This window comes from Arachis hypogaea, chromosome 4 (genome assembly GCF_003086295.3).
Source record: "Arachis hypogaea cultivar Tifrunner chromosome 4, arahy.Tifrunner.gnm2.J5K5, whole genome shotgun sequence".
NCBI lineage: Eukaryota > Viridiplantae > Streptophyta > Magnoliopsida > Fabales > Fabaceae > Arachis > Arachis hypogaea.
The window spans coordinates 54,881,234-54,893,089 of NC_092039.1; the positions used below are offsets into that span (position 1 = coordinate 54,881,234).

The following is an 11,856-nucleotide window of genomic DNA, read 5'->3' on the forward strand; positions in this document are numbered from 1 at the left end:
ACTCCCCCAAGTTTGATTGTGTGGAATTCTTCTCCTCTGCCTCTGAGGTTTAGGCTTTCTTGGTAACAGCAGCGCGCCGTCTTCTGGTCTGCTTTTATTGTAGCTATCCCTTCTGCAGTTGGGAATTTCATGCATAGATGTGGAGTCAAGACTATTGCTCCGAGCTAATTCAATGTTGTCCGACCTATTAAGGCATTGTAAGCTGAACTTACGTCGACCACGATGTAATCTATCTTGAGTGCTTGATGAGCGGATAATTTATACGCTTTTTGGCATTGTTTTTATATAGTTTTTAGTAAGTTTAAGCTACTTTTAGGGATGTTTTCATTAGTTTTTATGTTAAATTCACATTTCTGGACTTTACTATGAGTTTGTGTGTTTTTCTGTGATTTCAGGTAAATTCTGGCTGAAATTGAGGGACTTGAGCAAAACTCTGAAGAAGGCTGACAAAAGGACTGCTGATGCTGTTGGAATCTGACCTCCCTGCACTCGAAATAGATTTTCTGGAGCTACAGAACTCCAATTGGCGCGCTCTTAACGGCATTGGAAAGTAGACATCCAGGGCTTTCCAGAAATATATAATAGTCCATACTTTATTCGAAGAATGACGACGTAACTTGGCGTTGAACGCCAAGTACACGCTGCTGTCTGGAGTTAAACGCCAGAAAAACGTCATGATCCGGAGTTGAACGCCCAAAACACGTCATAACTCGGAGTTCAACTCCAGAAAATGTCTCAGCTCGTGGATTAATCAAGCTCAGCCCAAGCATACACCAAGTGGGCCCCGGAAGTGGATTTATGCATCAATTACTTACTCATGTAAACCCTAGGAGCTAGTCTAAGTATATATAGAACATTTATCTATTGTATTAGATGTCTTTTTTGACCACGTTTCATCTTTGGTCTCAGTTTTGCTTTATTCTTCATCCTAAGAGATCATTGATCACGTTAGGGGGGCTGGCCATTCGGCCATGCCTGAACCTCTTTTACTTATGTATTTTCAACGGTGGAGTTTCTGCACACCATAGATTAAGGGTGTGGAGCTCTGCTGTACCTCAAGTATTAATGCAATTCTATTTTCTTTTATTCAAATCTCTCTTATTCTTATTCCAAGATATTCATTCGTACCCAAGAACATGATGAATGTGATGATAAGTAACCCTCATTATCATTCTCACTTATGAACGCGCGTGATTGACAACCACTTCCGTTCTACATGCAACAGAGCTTGAATGCGTATCTCTTAGATTCCCCAATAGAATCTTCGTGGTATAAGCTAGATAGATGGCGGCATTTATGAGGATCCGGAAAGTCTCACCTTGTCTGTGCTATTCCGAGTAGGATCCTGGGAATCCGGAAAGTCTAACCTTGTCTGTGGTATTCCGAGTAGGATTCCGGTAATGAATGACTGTGACGTGCTTCAAACTTGCAAGTGCTGGGCGTTAGTGACAGACGCAAAAGAATCAAGGGATTCTATTCCAGTAGGAGCGGGAACCAACCAGTGATTAGCCGTACTGTGACAGAGTGCGTGAGCATTAGTTTTCACTGCGAGGATGGGATGTAGCCATCAACCATGGGTGATGCCTCCAGACGATTAGCCGTGCGAGTGACAGCCGCATAGGATCATTTTCCCGAGAGGATTGAAAGTAGCCACCGCTGATGGTGAACCCCTATACAAAGCTTGCCATGGAAAGGAGTAAGAAGGACTGAGCAGAAGCAGTAGGAGAGCAGGCGTCCTTGAGCCATGCAGCATCTCCATTCGCTTATCTGAAATTCTCACCAATGAATCTGCATAAGTCTTCTATCTCGTTTATTATTTCTATTTTCTTATCTTTATTTTCGAAACCCATAAACCATTTTAATCTGCCTGACTGAGATTTGCAAGGTGACCAAGCTTGCTTCATACCAACAATCTCTGTGGGATCGACCCTTACTCACGTAAGGTTTATTACTTGGACGACCCAGTACACTTGCTGGTTAGTTGAACGGAGTTGTGATAACAACTGGTGCCACAATAATGATTTCATACAACTTAAAGAACAGTGATCACAATTTCGTCCACCAAGTTTTTGGCACCGTTGCCGGGGATTGTTCGAGTATGGACAACTGACGGTTCATCTTGTTGCTCAGATTAGGTAATTTTCTTTTCAAAAAGTTTTCAAAAATCTTTCAAAAATCTTTTTTTATTATTATTCTCGTTTTTCTAAAGTATATTTTCGAAAAATATAATAAAAATACAAAAACAAATCATAAAATCATAAAAATCAAAAATATTTTGTGTTTCTTGTTTGAGTCTTGTGTTAATTTTTAAGTTTGGTGTCAATTGCATGCTTTTAAAATTTTTCTTGCATTTTTCGAAAATCTCATGCATTCATAGTGTTCTTCATGATCTTCAAGTTGTTCTTGACAAGTCTTCTTGTTTGATCTTGATGAATTATTGTTTAGTGTTGTTTGTTGTTTTTCATGTGCATTTTTGCATTCATATTTTCCATGCATTAAAAATTTCTAAGTTTGGTGTCTTGCATGTTTTCTTTGCATCAAAAATTTTTCAAAATTATGTTCTTGATGTTCATCATGATCTTCAAAGTGTTCTTGGTGTTCATCTTGACATTCATAGCATTCTTGCATGCATCTTGTGTCTTGATCCAAAATTTTCATGTTTTGGGTCATTTTTGTGTTTTTCTTTAAAAATTCAAAAATCAAAAAAATATCTTTTCCTTATTTCCCTCCAAAAATTTCGAAATTTTGGATTGACTTGGTCAAAAATTTTTAAAATTAGTTGTTTCTTACAAGTCAAGTCAAAATTTCAATTTTAAAAATCTTATCTTTTTAAATCTTTTTCAAAAATCATATCTTTTTCATTTTTTTTATCATTTTCGAAAATTTCAAAATTATTTTTCAAAATATTTTCAAAAATCTTTTTCTTATCTTTATTAGCTAACAAGTAATGTGATTGATTCAAAAATTTGAAGTTTGTTACTTTCTTGTTAAGAAATGTTCAATCTTTAAGTTCTAGAATCTTATCTTGTAGTTTCTTGTTAGTTAAGTAATTTTAAAAATTAAATCTTTTTCAAATATCTTTTTCTTAAAACTTTTATTTTATCTTTTATCTTATCTTTTTAAAAAATTTTATCTTTTTCAAAATTTGATTTCAAAATATCTTGTTTAACTTCTTATCTTCTTATCTTTTTCAATATTTGATTTCAAATCTTTTTCAATCAACTAACTAACTTTTTGTTTGTTTCTTATCTTTTTCAAAACCACCTAACTACTTTTCCCTCTTCTATTTTCGAAAAATATCTCTCTCTTTTCAAAAATTCTTTTTAATTAATTAATTGTTTCAAATTTTAATTTCAATTACATTTATCTCTAATTTTCGAAAATCACTAACCCCATTTTAAAGTTATTTTCGAAATTATCTTTCTCTTTTCTTCTTTTATTTAATTATTTGTTTACTAACACCTCTCTTCACCTCTCTTCATCTAAGAATCCAAACTTCTTATATCCCTTGTATTTGGATTCTTCCTTCCTTCCTCTATCTACTAACAGAAAGGAATCTCTATACTGTGTCATAGAGGATTCCTCTTTCTTTTCTTGTTTTCTTCTCTTTCATATGAGCAGGAACAGGGAAAAAGGCACTCTTGTTGAAATTGATCCAGAACCTGAAAGGACTCTGAAGAGAAAATTAAGAGAAGCTAAATTACAACAATCCAGAAATAACCTTTCAGAAATTTTCGAACAAGAGAAGGAGATGGCAGCCGAAAATAATAATAATAATAATGCAAGGAGAATGCTTGGTGATTTCACAAAGCCAACGTCCAAGTTTGATGGAAGAAGCATCTCCATTCCTGCCATTGGAGCCAATAACTTTGAGCTTAAGCCTCAACTAGTTGCTTTAATGCAACAAAACTGCAAGTTTTATGGACATCCATCTGAAGATCCTTATTAGTTTTTAACTGAGTTCTTGCAGATCTGTGAGACTGTAAAGACGAATGGAGTTGATCCTGAAGTCTATAGACTCATGCTTTTCCCTTTTGCTGTAAGAGACAGAGCTAGAATATGGTTGGATTCACAACCTAAGGATAGCTTGGACTCCTGGGATAAGCTGGTCACTGCCTTCTTGGATAAATTCTTTCCCCCTCAAAAGCTGAGCAAGCTGAGAGTGGATGTTCAAACCTTCAAACAAAAAGATGGTGAATCCCTCTATGAAGCTTGGGAAAGATACAAGCAGTTGACCAAAAGATGTCCATCTGACATGTTTTCAGAATGGACCCTATTAGATATATTCTATTATGGTCTCTCTGAATTTTCGAAAATGTCATTGGACCATTCTGCAGGTGGATCTATTCACCTGAAGAAAACGCCTGAAGAGGCTCAAGAACTCATTGACATGGTTGCAAACAACCAGTTCATGTATACCTCTGAGAGGAATTCCATGAATAATGGGATACCTCAGAAGAAAGGAGTTCTTGAAATTGATGCTCTGAATGCCATATTGGCTCAGAACAAAGTGTTGACTCAACAGGTCAACATGATCTCTCAAAATCTGAATGGATTGCAACATGCATCCAACAGTACTAGAGAGGCAGCTTCTGAAGAAGCTTATGATCCTGAGAACCCTGGCATGGCAGAGGTTAATTACATGGGTGAACCATATGGAAACACCTATAACCCATCATGGAGAAATCACCCAAATTTCTCCTGGAAGGATCAACAAAAGCCTCAACAAGGCTTTAACAATGGTGGACGCAATAGGCTGAGCAATAGTAAGCCATATCCATCATCTTCTCAGCAACAGACAGAGAGTTCTGAACAAAACACTTCTAATCTAGCCAATATAGTCTCTGATCTGTCAAAGGCCACTTTCAGTTTCATGAATGAAACAAGATCCTCCATCAGAAATCTGGAGGCACAAGTGGGCCAGCTGAGTAAGAAAGTTATTGAAACTCCTCCCAGTATTCTCCCAAGCAATACAGAAGAGAATCCAAAAGGAGAGTGCAAGGCCATTGATGTGATCAAAGTGGCCGAATGCACAAGGGAGGAGGAGGACGAAAATCCTAGTGAGGAAGACCTCCTGGGACGTCCTTCAAGCAAGAAGGAATTTCCTATTAGGGATCCAGAGGAATCTGAGGCTCATATAGAGACCATAGAGATTCCATTACATCTCCTTCTGCCATTCATGAGCTCTGAAGACTATTCTTCCTCTGAAGAGGATGAATATGTGACTGGAGAGCAAGTTGCTCAATACTTAGGAGCCATCATGAAGCTGAATGCCAAGTTGTTTGGTAATGAGACTTGGGAAAGTGAACCTCCCTTGCTCATTAGTGAACTAGATACTTGGATTCAGAAAACTCTACCTCAAAAGAAACAAGATCCTGGCAAGTTCTTAATACCTTGTACCATTGGCACCATGAGCTTTGAAAAAGCTCTATGTGATCTGGGGTCAGGGATAAATCTTATGCCACTCTCTATAATGGAGAAGCTAGGGATCATTGAGGTACAACCTGCCTTGTTCTCATTGCAATTAGCAGATAAGTCATTGAGACAAGCTTATGGAATAGTAGAGGACGTGCTAGTAAAGGTTGAAGGCCTTTACATCCCTGCTGATTTCATAATCCTAGACACTAGGAAGGAAGATGATGAATGCATCATCCTAGAAAGACCTTCCTAGCCACAGCAGGAGCTGTGATAGATGTCAACAGAGGCGAGTTAGTCCTTCAATTGAATGGGGACTACCTCGTGTTTAAGGCACATGGCCATCCCTCTGTGACAAAAGAGAGTAAGCATGAAGAGCTTCTCTCAGTTCAGAGTCAAGAAGAGCCCACAAAGTCAAACTCTAAGTTTGGTGTTGTGAGGCCACAACCAAACTCTAAGTTTGGTGTTAAGATCCCATATCCGAACTCTAAGTTTGGTGTGGACAACTATACAACATTGACCTGATCACCTTGTGGCTCCATGAGAGCCACTGTCAAGCTATTGACATTAAAGAAGCGCTTGTTGGGAGGCAACCCAATTTTATTTATCTAATTTTATTTTATTTTGTTTCTTTGTTATTTTTGTGTTTAATTAGGTACATGATCATGAGGAGTCACGAAAAAAATCAAAAAATTAAAAACAGAGTCAAAAACAGAAGAAAAAAATTTTTCACCCTGGAGGACGCACGGGCTGGCGTTCAACGCCAGTAAGGTGCATCTGGCCGGCGTTCAACGCCAGAACAGAGCACCATTTTGGCGCTGAACGCCAGAAACAAGCAACAACTTGGCGTTAAACGCCAGGAATGTGCACAGAGAGGACAAACTGGCGCTGAACGCCAGTAACAAGCATGAAACTGGCGTTCAACGCCAGAAACATGCATTACATGGGCGTTGAACGCCCAGAACGTGCACCAATGGGCGTTTAAACGCCAGAATGATGCACGAAGGCATTTTACATGCCTATATGGTGAAGGAATGGTATTTCTTTTCACCTCAGGATCTGTGGACCCCACAGGATCCCCACCTACCTCGCCCTCTCTCTTTCCATTCATGGTCATCCCTTCTATTTTTCATTTACCACCTACATCTATCCACTCTTCCCCATACACCCCACCTACCTTTACAATTCAACTTCTCTTTCCCACCCAATCCCACCCATATAGCCGAATCCATCTCCCCTCACTCACCTCCATTCTCTTCTTCTTCTCTTCTTTTCTTTTTTGCTCGATGGCGAGCAATATTTTAAGTTTGGTGTGGTAAAAGCATAGCTTTTTTTTGCTTTTCCATTACCATTAATGGCACCTAAGGCCAGAGAAACCTCAAAGGGAAGACAAAAGCTTCCACCTTTGAGTCTTGGGAGATGAAAAAAAAAATATATAAGCCGTCATAGCTCAGTGGTAGAACATATGGCTGCAAATCAAGAGATCCCTGAGATACCTCAGGGAATAAGTTATCCTCCACACAAATATTGGAAGCAACTAAAGGTAGAAACACCAAAATTATTAGGAATCATTCAACAGAAGCAAGGAAGAGACATAGAGGAGCTCAAAAAGCACCATTGGACCTTCAAGAAGGCGCCACCCTCACTCAGGTGGATTCATTCCTTGTTCTTTATTTCTTTCTGTTTTCGGTTTTTAGTATTATGTTTATCTATGTTTTGTGTCTTTATTTCATGATCATTAGTATGTAACCATGCCTTAAAGCTATGAATAAAATCCATTAATCCTTCACCTCTCTTAAATGAAAAATATTTTAATTCAAAGAACAAGAAGTACATGAATTTCGAATTTATCCTTGAATTTAATTTAATTATATTGATGTGGTGGCAATACTTTTTGTTTTCTGAATGAATGCTTGAACAGTGCATATTTTTGATCTTGTTGTTTATGAGTGTTAAAATTGTTGGCTCTTGAAAGAATGATGAACAAAGAGAAATGTTATTGATGATCTGAAAAATCATGAAATTGATTCTTGAAGCAAGAAAAAGCAGTGAAAAAGGAAGCTTGCGAAAAAAAAAAGTGGCGAAAAAAATAGAAAGAAAAAGAAGGAGCAGTAGAAAAAGCCAATAGCCCTTAAAACCAAAAGGCAAGGGTAAAAAAGGATCCAAGGCTTTGAGCATCAATGGATAGGAGGGCCCAAGGAAATAAAATCCAGGCCTAAGCGGCTACATTAAGCTGTCCCTAACCATGTGCTTGTGTCATGAAGGTCCAAGTGAAAAGCTTGAGACTAAGTGGTTAAAGTCGTGATCCAAAGCAAAAAGAGTGTGCTTAAGAGCTCTGGACACCTCTAACTGGGGACTCTAGCAAAGCTGAGTCACAATCTGAAAAGGTTCACCCAGTCATGTGTCTGTGGCATTTATGTATCCGGTGGTAATACTGGAAAAGAAAGTGCTTAGGGCCACGGCCAAGACTCATAAGTAGCTGTGTTCAAGAATCAACATGCTTAACTAGGAAAGTCAATAACACTGCTTTTTCTTGCTTCAAGAATCAATTTTCATGATTTTTCAGAGTGTCAATAACATTCTCTTTCAAGTGCCAACAATTTTAACATTCATAAACAACAAGATCAAAATTATGCACTGTTCAAGCATTCATTCAGAAAACAAAAAGTACTATCACCACATCAATATAATTAAACTAAATTCAAGGATAATTTTGAAATTCATGTACTTCTTGTTCTTTTGAATTATAAACATTTTTCATTTAAGAGAGTGAAGGATTTATGGAATTATTTATAGCCTTAAGACATAGTTAAGTTTGTTGATTCTTGAACACAGCTACTTTTATGAGTCTTGGCCTTCGACCTAAGCACTTTGTTTTCCAGTATTACCACCAGATACATAAATGCCACAGACACATAACTGGGTGAACCTTTTTAGATTGTGACTTAGCTTTGCTAAAGTCCCCAGTTAGAGGTGTCCAGAGTTCTTAAGCACACTCTTTTTGCTTTGGATCACGACTTTAACCACTCAGTCTCAAGCTTTTCACTTAGACCTGCATGCCACAAGCACATGGTTAGGGACAGCTTGATTTAGCCGCTTAGGCCTATATTTTATTTCCATGGGCCCTTCTATCGATTGATGCTCAAAGCCTTGGATCCTTTTTACCCTTGCCTTTTGGTTTTAAGGGTTATTGGCTTTTTCTGCTTGCTTTTTTCTTTTTCTTTCTATTTTTTTTTCGCCATTTTTTTTGCAAGCTTTTGCTTTTTCACTGCTTTTTCTTGCTTCAAGAATCAATTTTCATGATTTTTCAGATTGTCAATAACATTCTCTTTCAAGTGCCAACAATTTTAACATTCATAAACAACAAGATCAAAATTATGCACTGTTCAAGCATTCATTCAGAAAACAAAAAGTACTATCACCACATCAATATAATTAAACTAAATTCAAGGATAATTTTGAAATTCATGTACTTCTTGTTCTTTTGAATTATAAACATTTTTCATTTAAGAGAGTGAAGGATTTATGGAATTATTTATAGCCTTAAGACATAGTTACTCAATACTAATGATCATGAGGTAGAGACAAAACATAAACACACATATAGCATAAAAATAAAAAAACAGAGAATTAAGAACAAGGAAGTTAAGGAATGAATCCACCTTAGTGATGGTGGCGCCTTCTTGAAGGACCAATGGTGCTTTTTGAACTCCTTTATGTCTCTTCCTTGCTTCTATTGCATGATCCCTAGTGATTTTGGTGCTCCTATCCTTAGTTGCTCCCAATAATTATGTGGAGGAACATGTATCCCCTAAGGTATCTCAAGGATTTCTTGATGAGGGAATTTCTCATGCTCTCTTGATGTGCAGTCAAATGATCTACTACTAAGCTATGGACCCTTGAGATGAATCTCTCCATCTCCCATGACTCAGAGGTGGAAGCAATTGTCTTCCCTTTTTTTTCTTTCTTTTTTTTTAAAAGTTTCTCTGGCCTTAGGTGCCATCAATGGTTATGGAAAAGCAAAAAAAAAAAAAAAGCTATGCCTTTACCACAACACCAAACTTAGAATGTTGCTTGTCCTCGAGTAAAAGAAGAAAGAATAGAAGAAGGATAGGAAGATATGGAGAAGAAGGATAGATGGATGTGAGTGGTGAATGGAAAACCGAAGGGATGAGTGTGAATGGAGAGAGAGGGTGAGGTAGGTGGGGATCCTGTGGGGTCCACAGATCCTGAGGTGTCAAGGATTTACATCCCTGCACCAAATTAGGCATGTAAAACACCTTTGCATACAATTCTGGCATTTAAACGCCGAAGTGATGTTTATTTTGGGCGTTCAACACCCAAATACAGCATGTTTCTGGCGTTGAACGCCAGTTCCATGCTTGTTTCTGGTGTTCAGCGCCAGCTCTCCTCAGGGTATATTCCTGGCATTCAAACGCCAGGATGCTGCTTGTTTCTGGCGTTCAACGCTAGATCCATGCTCTGTTCTGGTGTTGAATGCCAGCCAGGTGCTCTTTACTGGCGTTTAGGCGCCAGTAAGTCCTTCCTCCAGGATGTGATTTTTCTTCTGTTGTTTTTTACTCTATTTTTAATTTTAGTATTTTTTTCGTGACTCCACATGATCACGAACCTAATAAAACATTAAAGAAAAATAAAAGAAAAATAAAATTAGATAAATAAAAATTGGGCTGCCTCCCAATAAGCGCTTCTTTAATGTCAATAGCTTGTAGTGGGCTCTGATGGAGCTACACAGGTGATCAGGTCAATGTTGTAGACTCCCAACACCAGACTTAGAGTTTGGATGTGGGGAGTCAACACCAAACTTAGAGTTTGGTTGTGGCCTCCCAACACCAAACTTAGAGTTTGATTGCGGGGGCTTTATTTGACTCTGTGCTGAGAGAAGCTTTTCATGCTTCCTCTCCATGGTTGCAAAAGAAGATCCTTGAGCTTTGAACACAAGGTAGTCCCCATTTAATTGAAGGACTAGTTCTCCTCTGTCAATATCAATCACAGCTCCTGCTGTGGCTACGAAGGGTCTTCGAAGGATGATGCATTCATCCTCTTCCTTCCTAGTGTCTAAGATTATGAAATTAGCATGGATGTAAAGGCCTTCAACCTTTACTAACACGTCCTCTACCAATCCATAGGCTTGTCTTATTGACTTGTCTGCCAATTATAATGAAAATATGGCATGTTGTACCTCAATGATCCCCAGCTTCTCTATTACAGAGAGTGGCATAAGATTTATGCCTGACCCTAGGTCACACAGATACTTTTCAAAGGTCATGGTGCCTATGGTGCAGGGTATTAAGAATTTGCCACGATCTTATTTCTTTTGAGGTAAAATTTGCTGAACCCATGTATCTAGTTTACTAATGAGCAAGGGAAGTTCACGTTCCCAAGTCTCATTACCAAACAACTTAGCATTCAGCTTCATGATGGCTCCTAGATATTGAGCAACTTGCTCTCCAGTTACATCTTCATCCTCTTCAGAGGAAGAATAGTTCTCGGAGCTCATGAATGGCAGAAGAAGGTTTAGTGGAATCTATGGTCTCTATATGAGCCTCAGATTCCTTTGGGTCCTCAATAGGGAACTCCTTCTTGCTTGAGAAACGTCCCATGAGGTCTTCCTCATTGGGATTCACATCCTCTCCTTCCTCCCTCGGTTTGGCCATTTTGATTATGTCAATGGCCTTGCACTCTCTTTTTAGATTCTCTTCAGTATTGCTTGGGAGAGTACTAGGAGGAGTTTCAGTTACTTTCTTACTCACCTGGCCCACTTGTGCCTCCAAATTTCTGATGGAGGACCTTGTCTCACTCATGAAACTTAAAGTGGCCTTAGACAGATCAGAGACTATGTTTGTTAAATTAGAGGAGCTCTGTTCAGAATTCTATGTCTGTTGCTGAGAAGATGATGGGAAAGGCTTGCTATTGCTAAGCCTGTTTCTTCCACCATTATTAAAGCCTTGTTGAGGCTTTTGTTGATCCTTCCATGAAAAATTTGGATGATTTCTCCATGATGAATTATAGGTGTTTCCATAAGGTTCACCCATGTAATTTACCTCTGCTATTGCAGGGTTCTCAGGATCATAAGCTTCTTCTTCAGAAGATGCCTCTTTAGTACTATTGGATGCATTTTGCCATCCATTCAGACTTTGAAAAATCTTGTTGACTTGCTGAGTCAACATTTTGTTCTGAGCCAATATGGCATTCAGAGCATCAATTTCACGAACTCCCTTCCTTTGAGGCGTCCCATTATTCACGGAATTCCTCTCAGAAGTGTACATGAACTGGTTATTTGCAACCATGTCAATAAGTTCTTGAGCTTCTGCAGGCATTTTCTTTAGGTGAATGGATCCACCTGTAGAATGGTCCAATGACATCTTAGAGAACTCAGATAGACCATAATAGAATATATCTATCGTGGTCCATTCTGAAAAT

General features: G+C 38.4%; 1 non-coding gene across 1 annotated transcript; it reads right to left on the bottom strand.

Moving 5' to 3' along the window:
- Nucleotides 1-4,153: 4,153 nt before the first annotated feature.
- Nucleotides 4,154-4,257, bottom strand: LOC112799553 (small nucleolar RNA R71). The gene has a single exon (XR_003201127.1). It is a non-coding gene; the product is annotated as a small nucleolar RNA R71 (small nucleolar RNA).
- Between the last annotated feature and the right edge of the window lie 7,599 nt (nucleotides 4,258-11,856).